Source organism: Labrus bergylta, chromosome 16 (assembly GCF_963930695.1).
Source record: "Labrus bergylta chromosome 16, fLabBer1.1, whole genome shotgun sequence".
NCBI classification, from domain to species: Eukaryota; Metazoa; Chordata; class Actinopteri; order Labriformes; family Labridae; genus Labrus; species Labrus bergylta.
The window spans coordinates 6,960,593-6,977,301 of NC_089210.1; the positions used below are offsets into that span (position 1 = coordinate 6,960,593).

Sequence of the window (16,709 nt, forward strand, 5' to 3'; positions counted from 1 at the left end):
GTATTTGTGTGTGTGTGGGTGTGAATGTGTAGTAATACATAGTGGATTTTGGGGTACAACAGGCCAGAGAGAAATTACATGGGGGGGGGGGGGGGGGGGGAAGAGAAGGCCACAGGTTAACAATGAAGAGCAACAGGTTTTTTTTAAAGCTCCTGTCATGAAGTTTTGGTTCATCTGCTTTGTTCTGTGGACAATGCAGTACCTCTAATGTCTAATGTTGATTATATCCTTTGCATCTGTACTCAGTGATTAAAATCAAAGACAGTGTTTCCCTTTTTTTTTTTTTCCGTCGGCTAGAAACTACGGGAAATAGGCCCACTGCAGCAGCTCTGCAGGCAGGACGCTGTGGAAATTCCACTTTGAGTGTTTGTGTATATGTTGTATATATTCAAGAGCAGGGTGGAGAAATTGGGGCAGAGAAAGAGAGGGTGTGGAATATAAAAAAAAAGAAAAACAGAAGGTAAACAGAGACGTAAAAATGAGGAGGAGAATACATCGCGAGAGAGAATGGAAATAGAGACTGCGGGAGACAAATGGAGCTGAAAATATGCATCAAGCTGCTCCAACATCAGACAGAAGGGACATTAGCAATTAAAATTAAGACTCCTGTGCAATTTGGTGATCAATTCAATGTCATTTGGGATCCTTTCTTCATCAGTATTGCTTTTTTATTGTGCAGTGATTGGTACTTTTGTATTTTATGCCAATAAAGCCCTTTTGCTTTGCAATGGGAGGAAGAAGTAGACAGCCAGAGTGACACACACACACACACACACACACAGACAGGCAGAGGTGTACCTCCAGCTGTGCTTTTAATGGTGTGTGTGAGCCGAGCAGATGGAGTCGTTAGCTTTCCCGGGCCATCAGCCAAATCTATCTCTCAACCATACATCATCGCTGACGCACACACCCAAAATTCACCTCAGATTTACCTCTGGAGTTACCTCAGCTTACCCATCACTTTGTGTTTCATAACCTGCTGTAGTACCCGAATCCACATCACCTGTTCGGTAGGCTGCCTAATGGTTTCATTCATTCTCACAAATTCATTGAAATTTAAGTTTGTCAGGTTAAATCATTTAGATCTGTTAGGTGTCCCATCATCACTCTCAGTTTGGCGTCAGTGATGTCAGTAAGTCATGAGTCCAAAGTAGTATTTTTCTATTTGTGTGTTCATTTTATAGGCGAAATAATGACATTCATCACTATCAACTCAAAGTCACATAAAAACAGAGCAGGACACACATCCTACCAAATAATCAATCCACGTGTATCACATTAAATGAACAATCATGACAAATCAATATCATAATAAGGCGGAAAAAAACGGACACCCTATCAGATTTAATGCATCCGTCCATTTGTTTCCCAATCAGAGGTTGGGTCCCGATGGAAGCAGGCGGAGAAAGTCAACCCAGACTTCCCTCTCCCCAGCGACGTTTTCCAGCTCCCCCTGTGGGATTCCGATGCGTTCAGAGCCCAGTAGGAATACTCTGCGAACTCAGGGTCTATCCCGGAGTCTCCTCCCAGTTGGCCGGACAAAAACCTCCAAAAGGGAGGCATCCAGTATTCTTAATCAGATGCCTGGACCACCTCAACTGGTCCTTTCATTTCAAAGGAGTAGCGACTCTACTCGGAGCGCCCCCCCCCCTCCCCCCAAATGTCCTTTCTTAGGTTTTTACAAAGTTTCTGTCACGATTGTCAACAGACAGCTCCACAGCGCACAGTCTCAATAGTCCAGAAGGAAAGTGAACCTTTTCCCAACGCAGCACTACACAGTTTAAGTTTGTTTTTTCATGTGAAAATTGGGAACTAGCCAGGAAAGTCCTCAGAATCGTGGGATCAGATTTTGAAGTGCGTTCTGATTAGACTAGATAAAGTCCTATTTCATTTTTGTTTTTTTTAACGTGATGTATTAACTTGCATTTAATATTTCTGTAAGCTTCTTTGATTCCCTTGAATAAAGATCAGCCCATACACAATCCGCAGCCCGTTTGATTTCTCTTTCTTATTGAAACACTTATATGTGAATCCATCCAGAAACAGGTCAGTGACCCAAAGTCTGAATTTCATATTCCCCAAACTCAAATTACTCACTAGCATAACTGCGCTACACTCATCGCACGGCCAGCCTCCAGTGAGTTACCCACACGTTGCATCACAGTCTGGGTGGCATTAGTGGCACAGGCCTACGGTAGTGAGCGTCACCAATGCAGCAGCATTACAGCATCACCTGGTACAGTGTATGAAAATAAAAAAAAATTACAATATCATACATCAAATGAGCATATTGGTGAGGCCATTCAGAGCAGTTTAATGGCTCCAAAGGCACTGACTGAGGACCCATTTTAGCAAAACAGCCGGGAGAGGGGGGGGGGGGAGAGGAAAAGAATAGAAAATGACAGAAATGCAGCCAGAGAAATAAAGAAGGAGGGGAGGTAAGGGAGAGAGGAAGAGGGGTGAGTAAAGCTCCTTTGTTTCCCTCAGAAACCCATGAGGGAGGTATTTGAAAAAGAGAGAGAGAGAGACACACACACCGAGTGATGGAGAGAGAGAGACTGCACTTTACACTGCACTGCGCCATGCTCCTTTCTCACATTAGGAGTCTTTCTACAGCCTCTTTCAAGTCTCCTTTTTTCACATGAGCGTACACACCCAGATGCTCACAAACACACACACACACACACACACACACTCACGCACGCGCGCGCACACACACACACGCTCAGTAGTGACTCATAGAGACAGATAACCCCCTAACCATCCCTACAGTGGGACTGGCAGAATCAATTATGGATAGATTTCAAAGGGAAGAGTGCATATGTCTATGAATTATAGACTTGCAGCCACACACTGCACACATCACACCGGAGCAGCGGAGCGGAGCACAGCGCGTGTTTGAAAAAGGCCAGCGCAGCATTGCACTAAATAGATCAACAACTGGATGCAGTATAGCGCAGCATGCACACTGGCTCTTCTGTAAAAATTATAGAGATCCACCGGTGTAACTACGCTGGTTTACACTCTGCACACGCAGGCTGCTGCGTTATCTCCATCATTTCCATTCTGTGCAATAAATGATTTGAGTTGCATCCTGCAGAGGGGGAGCTTCTGCAGTGGCTGCAACTGGTTTAACATGTTGCAACATGCCTTCACAGTTCTCACAGCAGCACCAAACAAAATGTGCTCATTTCATTTTCACCTGTGTGTGCTTTTCCTCTTTTTCCCCTCTTTTGTCGTCATAAATATCAGTAACAAATTATTTCTACAGTCCTGCAGAGCTTCATGCTGCAGAACTTCTCTAGCATTAAAAAAAAAACAATCTTCCTCCACAGCAAACGATGACACTTTTCCCCCCCCTCTGATTGGCTGGCAGGCAAACTCTCTCAGGCAGGCGAAATGGTTGCAGCCAAGTTATCCTCTCTGAACATTAAAAGCTGAATAAATAACGAGGAGGGCTCATCCGCTCGCCGCCTTTGAATTGGCTGCGGCCGTAATGTAGCACAGCATCTCATCCCTTTCCCCTTCGCCGCGGCCAAGCAAAGCAGACACTGGCAGCGGCTGTATGGAGTAAAAGATAGGATAGTAAATTATACAACGGGTAGTTTAGGCCCGAGCCATCTGATTGGTCAAAGAGACATTCCAAGCGCGCAGATGACTACCATCATTCCAGCTGTATTTCATCGGCTGCAATGACAACCCCTTCAGTAAATGCAGCTAGTTTGTGACCTTTTTTTTTAATGTTGTTTTTATGTATGCAAATGATTTTTGAAGCAAACTGCTTAATTAGAAGACAGGCTTTGGCAATGATTGCACAAAAAGCCACGAGGAAGTTTTGCAGATGTTTCTTGATGCATATTACCATCATCATAAGCATCCTCTTGGGTGTAAGCACTGTGGTGTGTTTTTTCGTTATCATCTTAGCACAGCACAGCACGGCTCGTTTTTGAGACTTCTTATTGCAGTGAACCCATAATGAACTCCATGTATCTCTGCTGAAAAAGTGGTGTTTTTGTTACTAATGCATTAGCTTCATTTTTCAACACCAGAAGTGGCTGATTGGTTAAAACTGCATGGGGTGATTTTTTTTTATATCTCATTCATTCATTTTGACTATATTTAGGCTAAGAGTTATGCATGATTGGGGGCTTGGTCGACTTGACTGACAGGTGGACAAGTTGTAGCTGGTTGCAAGGAGGTTGAGGCCAAAACCTTGATAGATTAAAAGTTAGGTGGAGGAGGAATCAAAACAATGCAAATGCCAACACTTGTAAAGCATTTTCCCTAATATGATGTGTATCTTATGGTAAAAATAAAAGTTTCAAATATGGGAAATGTGGGTGGCAAAAAAGGAATGGGAAGAAGAGGAGATCAGAAATGCTGAATGGGAGCCAGTGAGGAGGAATCAGATGGTTGACAGTAGATTTAATTGATAGCAGTGAGGGCGGACGTGTCAGAGCTGTAAATATGATGGATGGAGAGAGGGAGACATGAAGAGAAAGGAGGCAAAGAGGGCAGAGGTTTGACCTTTGTTTGAGAAATCACTAAAAACTTACTCTCACATTATGATCTAATATTTTTTTTATATGAAGTTCTCTTTGAAGATCGACATGGCCTGCTTTTTTTCGACCCTGCAGGACGAGAGTGTTTAAGGACAATATGGCTCATTCCCAGTGCTGAGGACTTCTGTCACTGACTGTTAATGTCACATTACACTCATTGTTTCAGATAGCATTTAGAGGGGAACATCATATCCCACCGTTTTATTCAGCAGTCATGTAAATGCCACCATGGGGATTGTCGTTTAGACTGATTACATTGAGTTGGGGGGGAGAAGGGTGGCCCATGTAACCACAGTCAGTGATTCATTGCTTTCACCACTGAGCTCCAGTCTACTCTGTACTTAGTCAGCTCAGCGTGACAGCCGGCTGCTCTCATAACCCAATAACAAGAAATACTGCAGGCGAAGCAAAAAGAAAAAAAGCAAATCATAAGAACATCTCAATTTAGGTTTATTAAGTCACTCTGTGTGAACAAAAAAGAAAGTCCAAGTCATGTTACGCTCACACTGTGGCGACAATGTTTAACAAGTAGCTAACACTTCATTATGACAGTATTTGACTTGAACATGAGCCGTATTTTTATTACCCTGGAGACCCTTTGAGGTCCCTCTTACATCTGTAGCATGCAGGGTGCTGATTTTTAACATTTACCCCAACAAAAAAAGAAGATATGCCCGCACGCTTAAAAAGAAGATAAAAGACGTGCTTGATTAATCCCGTAAATTTTTCACCATGTTATTGAGACATGCCACACAGTCACAGGCTGAAATGCACAGGATCCTTTCAACATGCACTAATGGAGAGATGTCAGAGTGAGGGGGGGCTGCCCATAGCCAACACTTAAGGGCTTCTGGAGTGGGGGTGGGGGGTCGGGTAGCTTAGCTCAAGGGCACCTCAGCAGTGCTCAAGAAGTGAACTGTCACCTCTCCAGCTACCAGATCAATTTCCAGACTTGGTCCGCACCAGGACTTAAACCAAGCAACCCTGCGGTTCCCAACTCAAGTCCCTACAGACTGAGCTACTGCCGCACACTTGCCACAAAAATAGTTTATTTGATCACAATGTTTCGACTATAGAGCAGGGGTTCTTTAACTTTTCAGCAAGCGACCCCCCCCCCCCCCCAAAGCAACGTTGGGGGACCCCCATTGTCCCTGGAAGTGGTTAAAACATTTAATGTTTGGCACACTATCCAAATAGTGACATCAGAACAGCACCAAAGAACACAACAGCCCAAACACGTCATTTTTATTTTAGTAATTTATTGTAAGAAATGCTAGAAGAAGCACTAAATAATCTCTTGAACTCCTTTTTTAAAGTATAATTTTTCAATAATGGATAAGATAAGCGATTTTAGATTTTTACAAGTTTTTGGAAGGAATCTTACTGTCTCACGACCCCCTAAGGGGTCCCGACCCCCACTTTGGGGACCACTGCTATCACCTAAAGAAGACCTCAGTCTGTTTCATAACCAGGTGACAAAATCACCCTCACAGGAGCTTGAACTCATCCATGTCAATGTTTTTAAAAAGCCATTTGAAATGTGCATTCGGAGTAAACTCGACTTAAGTTAACATATAAATCACCTGCTGCTCTCGTGTCACTGCTGCTCAGGTATTTCTTTTCTTCTTCTTCTTCTTCTTCGAGACATTATTTATTCAAAGTGAAATCAAATGAGACTAATTAAAAATACATGCAGTTTTGAACGGATGCTTTCATTAAAAGATAGGAAAAGGTGTAAAAGAGACATAAGACAAATGTGCAGCTCGATGTGAAACGCACGTGAACACTGGTATGCAAACACAGACACCGAGAGGAAAAACAAAGGTCTCTTGGTTATAGCTGTGTAAACACATGTTCTTGGTTTTGGAACGACTGCTAAATCCACCGCTGAGATTATTCCCGGCTCGCAGCAACAATATGTCTCCCACAGCTTCCAGGCGCTCACTGTATTTTCTTCTCTCTGTCTCTGACTCTCTGTGACTCTTTGCCTCTTTAACATGCTTCAGCATTCTTTATTTGGATTGGTTTGACTTGTACTAAGCTGGAACTGAGGAGTATTCTACCAACCGAATCAGGCTTTACATTTAGTTATTAGACTAAAAGCAGATATCAAGACACATAATATTCATAATCGATAGTGGACAGTTTGCCAAAAATCTAAGTAATATCTAAAGTGCTTTTTAATAGACAACTACAAACTAAAAGGTCTGCTGAATACGCACGTTTCTATAAATCATCATCAGCAACTAGTTTTTAAAGACTTTTTGAAGCTAGTTGTATCCTTCTGTTTTGCATATTTTCCTGCTTACTCACAGATACCATACCTACCATTGCTCTCCACCTATGGGTGCTGTTGAAAAGGTAAAGCAACAGAAACCTAACCCACCTGTTATATTGATCATTCTTCCACATTTGAGCTACTGCTACTTTAAATAACCGTTTTCTTTTCTCCTCCATCGCTGCTCCTGTTTTTGCTCCGTCTCACTCTCACTCTCATTTCATGCTATTTTGTTTGACATTTAATCACCGTGCATCTCTGTGTCTCACTCCAACATAAAAGTCTGCATCCACAATCCACTCCTTTCTCCTTTTTTTTTTTTTGTTTCTTGCCATCGGTGTTTGCCCCCCCACCCAACCCCTTTCTTCTCTCCTTTAATCGTTCCCTTGTTTCCTTCTCACCCCCGCTGGCCTAAATTGATCAAAGTGTTGACATTGTTATCGTCTTAACTCAACATATTCACACCCTTACACGCATACGCACACACCATCTCACTGTGGCTTTCACACCCCTGCGGACACCATGGCTCTCAATGAATCCATTAGCGCCAACAGCACGACAACCGATGCACAGACAGGCACACGTATACACACAGACAGCACAATCATACGCTTAAAAAAGACAGAAAAAACAAACTCTTTCAGACAGACGACAGCAACATTTCCCAGGCAGCATCCAAACAGCGCCCACAGCAAGGCTCGACCTTCCCATCTAACACGTAAGTGAACATGCTAATAAACAAGCAAAAGCATGCAAAACAGGGCTTTTAAAGAAAGAGCTGTTCTAACACAGTGATATCTATAAAGCACACGGCTGAGTTAATATTGTATCTTTTACAACTGATGAACAACCAGTTCCATCATTTAAGGGCAGGAGCGTTCCCAGGGGATGGCCTGGTGGGGGGTGGAGGTAGTACCCCAGGTGGGCCACCCCAGTCAAAAAAAATCCCTGACACACCCTCGTTTGGTTACATTTTTCACACAACATCTATATGAAACAGGATTGTGTTTTATTTTAGCAAGCAGCGAATGTATTCAGTCATATTCTTAAAAAAATATGAGATACATTTTTCTGTGCTGATGATTGGAATTGGATTAGAAGTCACATGCAAATCTTTTGCATAAGTTATGAGTTGTATTTTAATGAAATTGCCCTAAAAAGACTATCAGGAAAATGTTCCATATTTTAGGCAAATGAATATGAAGCAGCCAAGAACAGAATTTACCTAAAAGTAAGCAAAACTAAAGAACAATATGAACAGAAGGATGTGTTGTGTAGCTCCCTCAAGTCCTTTTAATTATCTTGATCAAACTGATCTTTGGTTATTCAGAAACTTCTTTGTTTTGAGCTAACACTTTACACATTTCTAGCCTAGTCTGTAGTTTGTGAACAAAATCAGCACGGTAACGCTCAAAGCTTTAAAAGTTCCGAAGTGACATTTGATTTCCCTCTAAATATTTACAGCAGAACTTTGAACTAGTATGACCTTTTTTTTTAAAATGTAGGACAGTGGATAGAGTAATTGGAAGACAGAGAGGCAAATGACATGCAGAAAAGAAGCTACAGGTTGGACTTGAACCAAAAGAGATGATGCCCACTTTGACGACTACAGCATTAATAATGTGTGACCTAACCGCTAGGCCATCAGTGCCCCGAGATTCTTTTTGAAAGTTTATTTCCAAACAAGAACAATTTGAGATGAATATTGTGTTTCCCTCCATCCATCCATCATCTTTACCACGTCATGCGGTCGAGAGGGGATGGAGCCAATCCCAGCTGTCATTGGGCGAGACATCGTTTTTTTCCATTATGAATCAAGAGCCTAACAATTTGCAGAATAATTGATAATAAAATAACCATTACGTGCAGTCCTACTACATTTGACTGCTGTAGTTTAAATTGTGTTTCTAAGGAGCCCAATGTTTTTGCTTCTTCCTCTGCTAGTTTTTACTGTGTGTCAGTTGGTTTCCATTATGAGTTTTAATCATCACAAACTCCACCATTTACACTCATTTATGTTGTATGTCCCTTCAAACTCCGCCTCCTTAAAAAAGCAGAAAAAACACACCACAGAGTCTCAGATTTAACATGCCTCTCTGGTCCAGGCAGGAATTATTACACTCCTCATATTGCATGTCTGGATTTTGTCCTGCTCGAGTGTCATTTAAAACTACAACTAAAGAAGAAATGTGGACGAGCGAGCACTTTAGGTTCATTCTATGCACTAACCCTGTTTTATGGAAAGAAAAATGAGTATGTTCTGAAACTAGAAATTGCTGGTTTCTTAGCCAGAACTGTCTGTACTCTTAGCCTAAAAAAAGATTCCCATGACTTCCTGGCCTTAAGAGCCGAGAGTAAAGTCGGCTCCTGTAAGACAGTTCTTGGCCTTCATTGTTCCAGCCTGTGATGATAAGCCATTAGGCTCCTGTGCTGTGATGTGCCGTTGAGGCCCTGCTTCCCCCTGTTCTAATTTTAAAGAGGGATAAAAAAAAAAGGAAGAGAAAGATGTGAAGAAGAGGAATAAAAAAAAAAGGAGGGATTAGCGAGGAGAGGAAGCACTTTCCCTCCCCCTCTCTCACAGGTCCCCAACTAACACTTGTCCAAACACAAAGCATTTTATCCTCCGCTGTGCCCTTTAGTAATATCTCACGCTTCAAAAGTCCTCTCCGAGTGTGTGCTTGTGTGTGTGTGTGTGTGTGTGTGCGCAGTTCTTTTTTACTTTCTCTCTCTCTTTCTTCCTCTCCTGTCTCTGTCTCTGCGGGGTTAGAGGACTTAGCGGGCTTTCAGAGAGCTGTTGATTTAGCATTATGTGTGTTAATGCAGGGAGGCCAGCAAGGGGAGGAGTGCTGACTCCAATACACTTTAAATCCAGCACATGCCAATAGATAGGATGACACCTGGACCTCTAGCTGAAGACGCTCTGGTGAATAAATTAAGCAGCGCTCATCTCTACATTGATCTTAATGAACCCGCAGTGTGTGTGTGTGTGTGTGTGTGTGTGTGTGTGTGTGTGTGTGTGTGTGTGTGTGTGTGTGTCTGTGTGCATGTGCTAATGTGTGAGGTGGAAGGCAATGAAGTGTGAGCAAAGGGCTGACTATAAATGCATGGGGGGCTGGACTGGAGAAGGGTTATTCAGATATGTGTAATGTACTGTACATGTGAATGTGTGTGTGTGTGTGTGTGTGTGTGTGTGTGTGTGTGCGTCCTCTATGTAAAGGCCACTTTTTTTTCCATACATTGATTGGCATGTCCGAAGGGCTCGATGGAATGCATGGCCGCTGTGATAGTATCTTTAAGGCAATTAACCTTTAGCACAAGGGGGCACAAGAGGGCACACGCGTACACACACCTTCACACACCATTTGTTATAACCTTTCCTCTATGTGCTTCATCTGAATGATGGAAATATCTACAGGTTTAAAATGGGAGGAGCTGTTTTGTTGGCCAATATATCAACTTAAGCCTATAGAGTCCATTTCAATAAGTGTTCCTGCCTTTCAGTGTTATAGTGTGATTGTAAAAACTCACAATAGAACGATTATAAAAAAAAGATATTCAGTGCTAAGAAGGTGAAGATATTCTTATTTTCTGTCCTATCAGAGCTGAAATCCGAACGGAAATCCTACACTTCCCACAATGCAACTCAATATCTTGTTTAGATTGACCCACCTATACTCTCTGTTGGATGTTTTATCTACTTTATTGTGCTGTTATATGCGAAGTGTTGCGTTATCTGTTGTTACATCTGGATATGTGAATATGAATGTGTGGGTGGCTGAAGCCTCCCCTTGAGTTAAGCCACAGCATCAAGTGTAGACAGAGGTGAGTACCATGGACAGCTCCCAAGACTGACACCCTCAGCAGACAGGGAGCTGTCCGTGGTGCTCACTGCTGTCCACACACAGGGTGCTGACAGTCTCAGGATCAGGACCATGGAGAGCTCTGCAGCACGCAGGTCTGACAGAGAACAGTTATATGCACTATTTTTACAGGTTATTTATGCAGAAAAACACAAACACCACACTGGCCTTTATTAGTCCTTTATCATCTTACTTCATATTACTCTTCGGGAGTTCTTCTATTCACTGATCTTGGACCAAGCGGCAACATCTGGTTTTAATAAAATGAAGTCAATGCTGAGGTGAGAAAAAAACAGCAGTTTCTCAAGTGTCCACATGAGGCTGAATACAAAAGCCTTGATAGTCCCCATACACACCAATTCTAAAATGCTTGTTTTTAAAGCAGAAATAAACATGTTTACAGCCTGGTTCAAAAAACTTATGAGGTGTGAGGGTGTTCTTTTTTATGTCAGGAGGCTTTAGGCCCGCCTCAGCACCAGCTTTTTGCCTGTGACCAGGGCGCCCGAAGTTACCCCTCAATTCCACCAGATGCTGATCTTTACGGTTTTATACCGCATACATCTTATTATCTCGCTCTGTCGCGAGTGTATTCTATAATTACCGCGGGAACTCCTTTGTCTTAGCACTCCAGCTGTCCCGCTGTGCTGCGCACCGAGAACGCAGCCTGTGGGTGTTGACGGACGAGGGTGCACGGAGCCGTAACGGAGTGGAGAGGACACTCAATGCACACGTATCTGGTGGAAGCTCTGGGTTAGTCTGAGACTGCATTTCCAAAATAGAGAATTTGAGGTCAAAAATGGCTTCAAAAGTCAAAGTCTCAGACAAGACCCTCAAAAAATCAAGAGCTGTTATATTGCCAATTTAAGTTCAACAAGGATTGAGGCTGTGCAGAAAGTATTGGCTTCTACGGATTTTCTTTGTCCCCATGAAGAGATAATCATGTTTGATTTTTGGTTTTCGGTGATTACATGTGTTTGATTGACTTATTATTCATTTCGGCTGTGGTTTTCACACAAGCTCTCCACAGGTTTCTATCACCCCAGAGATTTAGTTTGACATTTTTTATATTCTTGGCTGACGATTTGATTCTTGATGCCGTAAATGATTGACACATCAAAAGGAGGAGGGGCTTTGGAGTGGAGTCAGAGTTTCATCTTGCACATGTTAATAAAGCCCTCTGAATCACTTCACACAGCAGCTCTTGAAAATGCTAACCTATGACCTTTGAGCTTAAAGAGAAAGGGTGAGCTTTGGAAGATTGCAAGTTTAAAAAAAAAAAATCCCATCCAGCCCCTTTGACTCCCCTGGTTGTTTATCTGACAGAGCAGTGATTGGCTGGTCCACCTTCTCTCATAGTGGCTTCCCTTTGAAAGACTTAGATTGGAGTCGCTGTGCACAGATCATCCTATTCAGTGCATATAGCTCACTTTTCATCTCAGCACAATGAGCCTAAATACTGCCCTATAAATAGACACCACCTCCGAAATGGCACAGAAACATTCTAAGGTTTGCAATCGCTGTCTGAGTGACGAATTAAAGAAAAGGAGACTGAAAATAAAAGAGAAAGAGGGAAATGATTTAAAGTGAAAACCTGGCACCGGATAAAGATTGAAAAAAAAAAAGATGTGGGTTGAACCACGCAGATTTATAAATGACACATAATTGTTTCTGAGTCTTCTACAACAACAACCTCCTTCTTGTTGTCCTTTCTGCATCTTTCTCACACACAAACACACACTAGCACACACTGTGTAATTGTATGTGTAACAGGGAGACAATGTGATGTCATTTGTGATGACATAGGTAGACCATGTGAAGTCAAAAGAAAAGAACAAAGAAGAAGTGAGCAAAATTCAGTGTACGTGTGAAAGTGTGTGCGTGACAATACCCATTGCTCTTATTCTGTCTGCTGCGGTTTGATGGTGAAACATCACCACATCTCTACGCAGGGCTGTGTGTCTCTTTGTATGTGTGTGTGTGTGTGTGTGTGTGTGTATGATGACGTAACACAACCTACATTTGCGTCCATGTGTATGTTGAACAGCCTCAGAGAGATACTTTTGACGTGTCATCAGCATGACTCAAACGGATGTACTGTACATGTGTATATTTGTGTGTGTCATTGTCTCTCCTCATATGTCTGCTGGGTGTGATGAGGAATACACTCAGTCATTTTTCCCGTGTGTACAGTATGTGTGGCGTGTGTGTGTGTGTGTGTGTGTGTGTGTGTGTGTGTGTGTGTGTGTGTGTGTGTGTGTGTGTGTGTGTGTGTGTGTGTGTGTGTCCTAAGGTAGGTCCACAGGCTGGCACTGACCTGCTGTTAACGCTCTCTCTCTCTTTCACTGTCCCTTGGGTCCACTTTTTATTCTTTATTATTAAAGATTACATCACTATCCAAAAATATTCATTTTACTATAATTGTATATAAAGTATACCTATATGTGCAGCTATAAAACTCTGAACACTTGTTGCAATGGATTAAACATGTTGTTGTATTTTCAAGTTGACTATAAAGTTTATTCAAATTCGAGGCTCAGTGTCTGTTTGTGTAAGGGAAGGGAATATCGACCAAACAAGCTGAAAAAGTGTTCAAGCTGCAATTTAACGTCTGCATTGGAACTTCTTTCAGAGATGCGACTCTTACTCGACTTTGTTTTCATCTAATAATTGTTTGTCTGGAGAAAACGATCGGGCTTTTCTTTCTTCATTGATGAACGTGATCTGCATTTATCTAACCTCCTCGAACCCGCAAGAAAAACATCAGATGTTACCTTTAATTGTAAATGACTGCAGTCGGGACACACCTAGCGAGGGGTGTGATGCTGCTCATCTGCGGCAGCACAGATCTCTGATTCAGGTTACGTCGGGCATTTTCTTTCTTTCTTTCACCATTAAAATTCAGTTCTAGTGCGGCCTCTAAAAAAAAAAAAAAGTTAAAACACACAGAAGCACTTATTTTTCTGGTGCTGCAGCATTAGCGAACAAAATTTAGCTGCTTACTATGCAGGAGGATACTTTAATCTGCTCTAATCTCCCTCCAGCACAAACTGAACACCATCTCTTCCTCTATCTGATTTCTCCCTCCTGTTTCCCATCTCTACCTCCCACTTGTGAGCTACCTGTTTTGATTGTTTTCTCCTCAACTTTTCTTACAACCTGTACCTTTGCACCACCTCCCCCCTCTCTTTCTTTTTCCATTTCTCTCTCTGAGTGAAAAAAAAAAAAAGAAAACAGGCCATCCTGTAACCAGGGGAAACGCTGGGTGATGTCACAAACACCCTCGCACAGGCTTAGTCAGAGGAAGCAGCCACCGAAATCACTTCACACACATGAACACACACTCGCAGTGGCATGAGTTTGTACGATAAGGGACCCCCAGGATTCAAACCTTTTTTTTTTTTTTTTTTTTGATTCACCCCTTCACACAATCTCTCGCACACACGCGCTCTGCGTAATTGTATGCAGAACCACGACTCAGCAGAATTCTCTAAGCTGGCATGCCGGGTTATTTGGAGGCTGACACACACATACACACACAAACACACACATATACACACACACAGTCACTGGCCAGTGCTGCGGCTTCTTTTTCCTTCTTACTCACTTTCTCTGACTAACTCTGCTGCATAAGCGCTTACACTGAGAAGAGACAAATATGCCTCCGTCCTGTCTCTCTCTCTCTCTCTCTCTCTCGCTGTCCACTCTTTGTTTCCCTCTCTCTCTTTGACTCTGTCCTTACAATTTCATCTCTGTCGCTCTGTCTCTGTCTTTACTGTCTCCGCCTTTGGATCTTCCTCTAATTTCTCTCAAAGCCTGTCTCCTTCCGTCTCTTTAGCTCTATTTTCTCTGTCACTTTCTGTCCCCCTCTCTTCGTCTCTCTCGCTGTTCTCTGTCTCTCTCTGTCGCGCTCCATCTTTCAGTCTCTCTCACTTGTCTTTCCTTCGCTGTGTTCTAACGGGTGATACTGTTTGTATATATGTTATGATTCATTAGGTAATAAGAGAATAATACGAAATACAAATGAAGATAATAAACAAGAAAATGCAAAGAAAACCTCTCTCTCTATAATTGTCTCTCTCTTCTTTCTTTCTCTTTCTCCCTCTTTTTATCTCTCTGTCTCTGCCCTTCTCTCTCTCCTACCTTGAGGAAAGAACAAAGGGCCGTCTAAGTCTAAGACACCATGCTCCCTTTAAAACGGAGAGATGATGATGATGATGATGATGATGATGCAGGCAGGGTGACCCAGTTCTTATCAAAGTGGAATATTTCTGTTTTGTATTTCTGAGCTGTGAAACTCTTAGTTTAGCTCATTTATTCATGCCTGCAAACACACCCAGAAAAACAAAACCTCATGTGGATTTTGAGTTTGTCTTCATCCCAGTTCATTGTTTGTCTTAGCTCGTTTAAATGTTACAATTTAGAGGCAACATGTTGGAACTGGACTTTTTCTCCACCACTCTGAAACACATCCCTCTTTTCCTAACCTCAGAGTGATATCGTCCAGAAATCAACGGCACAAAACCTCGTTGTTTGTTTAAGAGTGGATTTCTCTCCCAGCTGGGTGGAGACGGCGTGCCTGCAGGAAATCATCCTCTCTGTCTGCATGCATTGAAGCTGCAGACTGAGAGGAGTGAAAAATGGGCCAACCTTGAAAGCAACAATGGAAACTTACATGGAATGAAGAAAACACTTCAGCAGTGCACAATTAAATCTCCTTTTTTTTTTTTTTTTTTTTTTGCTGGCTCGTTAAGCTGCATTATATCAGGGAAAGAGTAAAAAGCAAAGCCAGAACCGAGGTAAAGATGACTAGTGTTGTTGTTTAAACAGCGTTTAATGCAATGAGATGTGAACGCATCCGTGCTCAAACAAGGAAGTGGACCGCTACAGTATATGACGGAACTCTAAACGTCTTCTGTCGCTTCATAAACAGTCCTATCTTCACAAGGAGGGCCGATTTCATCCTCTGAGCGGCTTTGTAGATACGCGGAAATGGGAAGAGGGTTGTTGTTGGCGTCTCAGAATGAACAAAAACATTCACAGTTAGCAGGGCGGACTTAGTCAGGGAGTGGTTGCCATGGTTGCTTCTTCTTTTTTGTAACTTCTTGGTGCATGTGTAAACCAACTATGTGCATACTGCCACCTGCGGACTGTGTACATATACGCAAGTGTACTCGGTTACGGTACGATGTTACTAATGTGAACGCAGACCAGCGGGGGGGATGGGGGAGCATGTGAAAACACCCTAAATCAGCATGATGCACTTTGACATCTGTTCCGTAAAGGCTTTAAGAAATTCATTAAATGAATCATTTTTTATTATGAAATAAAAAATACATTTTTTTTTTTTTTTATCCTTGTCTGACTTTTTATTTTTATTTTTTTCAATCTCCTAACCGCTCTTATGTATTCACCGAGTTGCCTTCTGGGCAGCCGGGTCCAAAAAGGCGCCACTCAGCTGGTTAAAAGGCTCGGACTAATCGCCGCTTGACGTGGGTTCAAATCCCCATCCAATCTCTTTAAAATTGAGACAGACTGCTGATTTATTAAGATGAATGCCAGCCACACATGGACACACACACACACACACACACACACACACACACACACACACACACACACACACAAACACGTTGACTCTGAGTCAGAGTCAGAGATGAGGGGTGGGGGAGATAACGAGGAGAGGGTAAGAGGGTTAATGACTGTCTTCAGCACGAGGTCAGCAAGATTGCTTGTGTTTATACTTATGGGACCACACATACACAAACAGGAACACACACACACACACACACACACACACACACACAAATGCAGGTCAGCCCCTATGAAATTGCATAATGATAAATATGTGAGCCAAATGACGGCACAAATCCCGTCTGTTTGTATCGTAGACCTTTGGTTATTAGAAAGATGGGGGGGGGGGGGCAGAGGAGAGGAGGAAAGATGGAGAGAGGAAGTGACAGAAAGACAAAAAGAAAAAAGACGAGGGTGACGAAGAGGAAGAAAAGACAA

At 42.5% G+C, this 16,709-nt stretch overlaps 1 protein-coding gene across 2 annotated transcripts in view; it reads right to left on the bottom strand.

The window, feature by feature from the left end:
- Positions 1-16,709, bottom strand: part of grin2aa (glutamate receptor, ionotropic, N-methyl D-aspartate 2A, a) — a 136,770-nt gene that overhangs the window by 89,305 nt on the left and 30,756 nt on the right. The window lies entirely within an intron of this gene.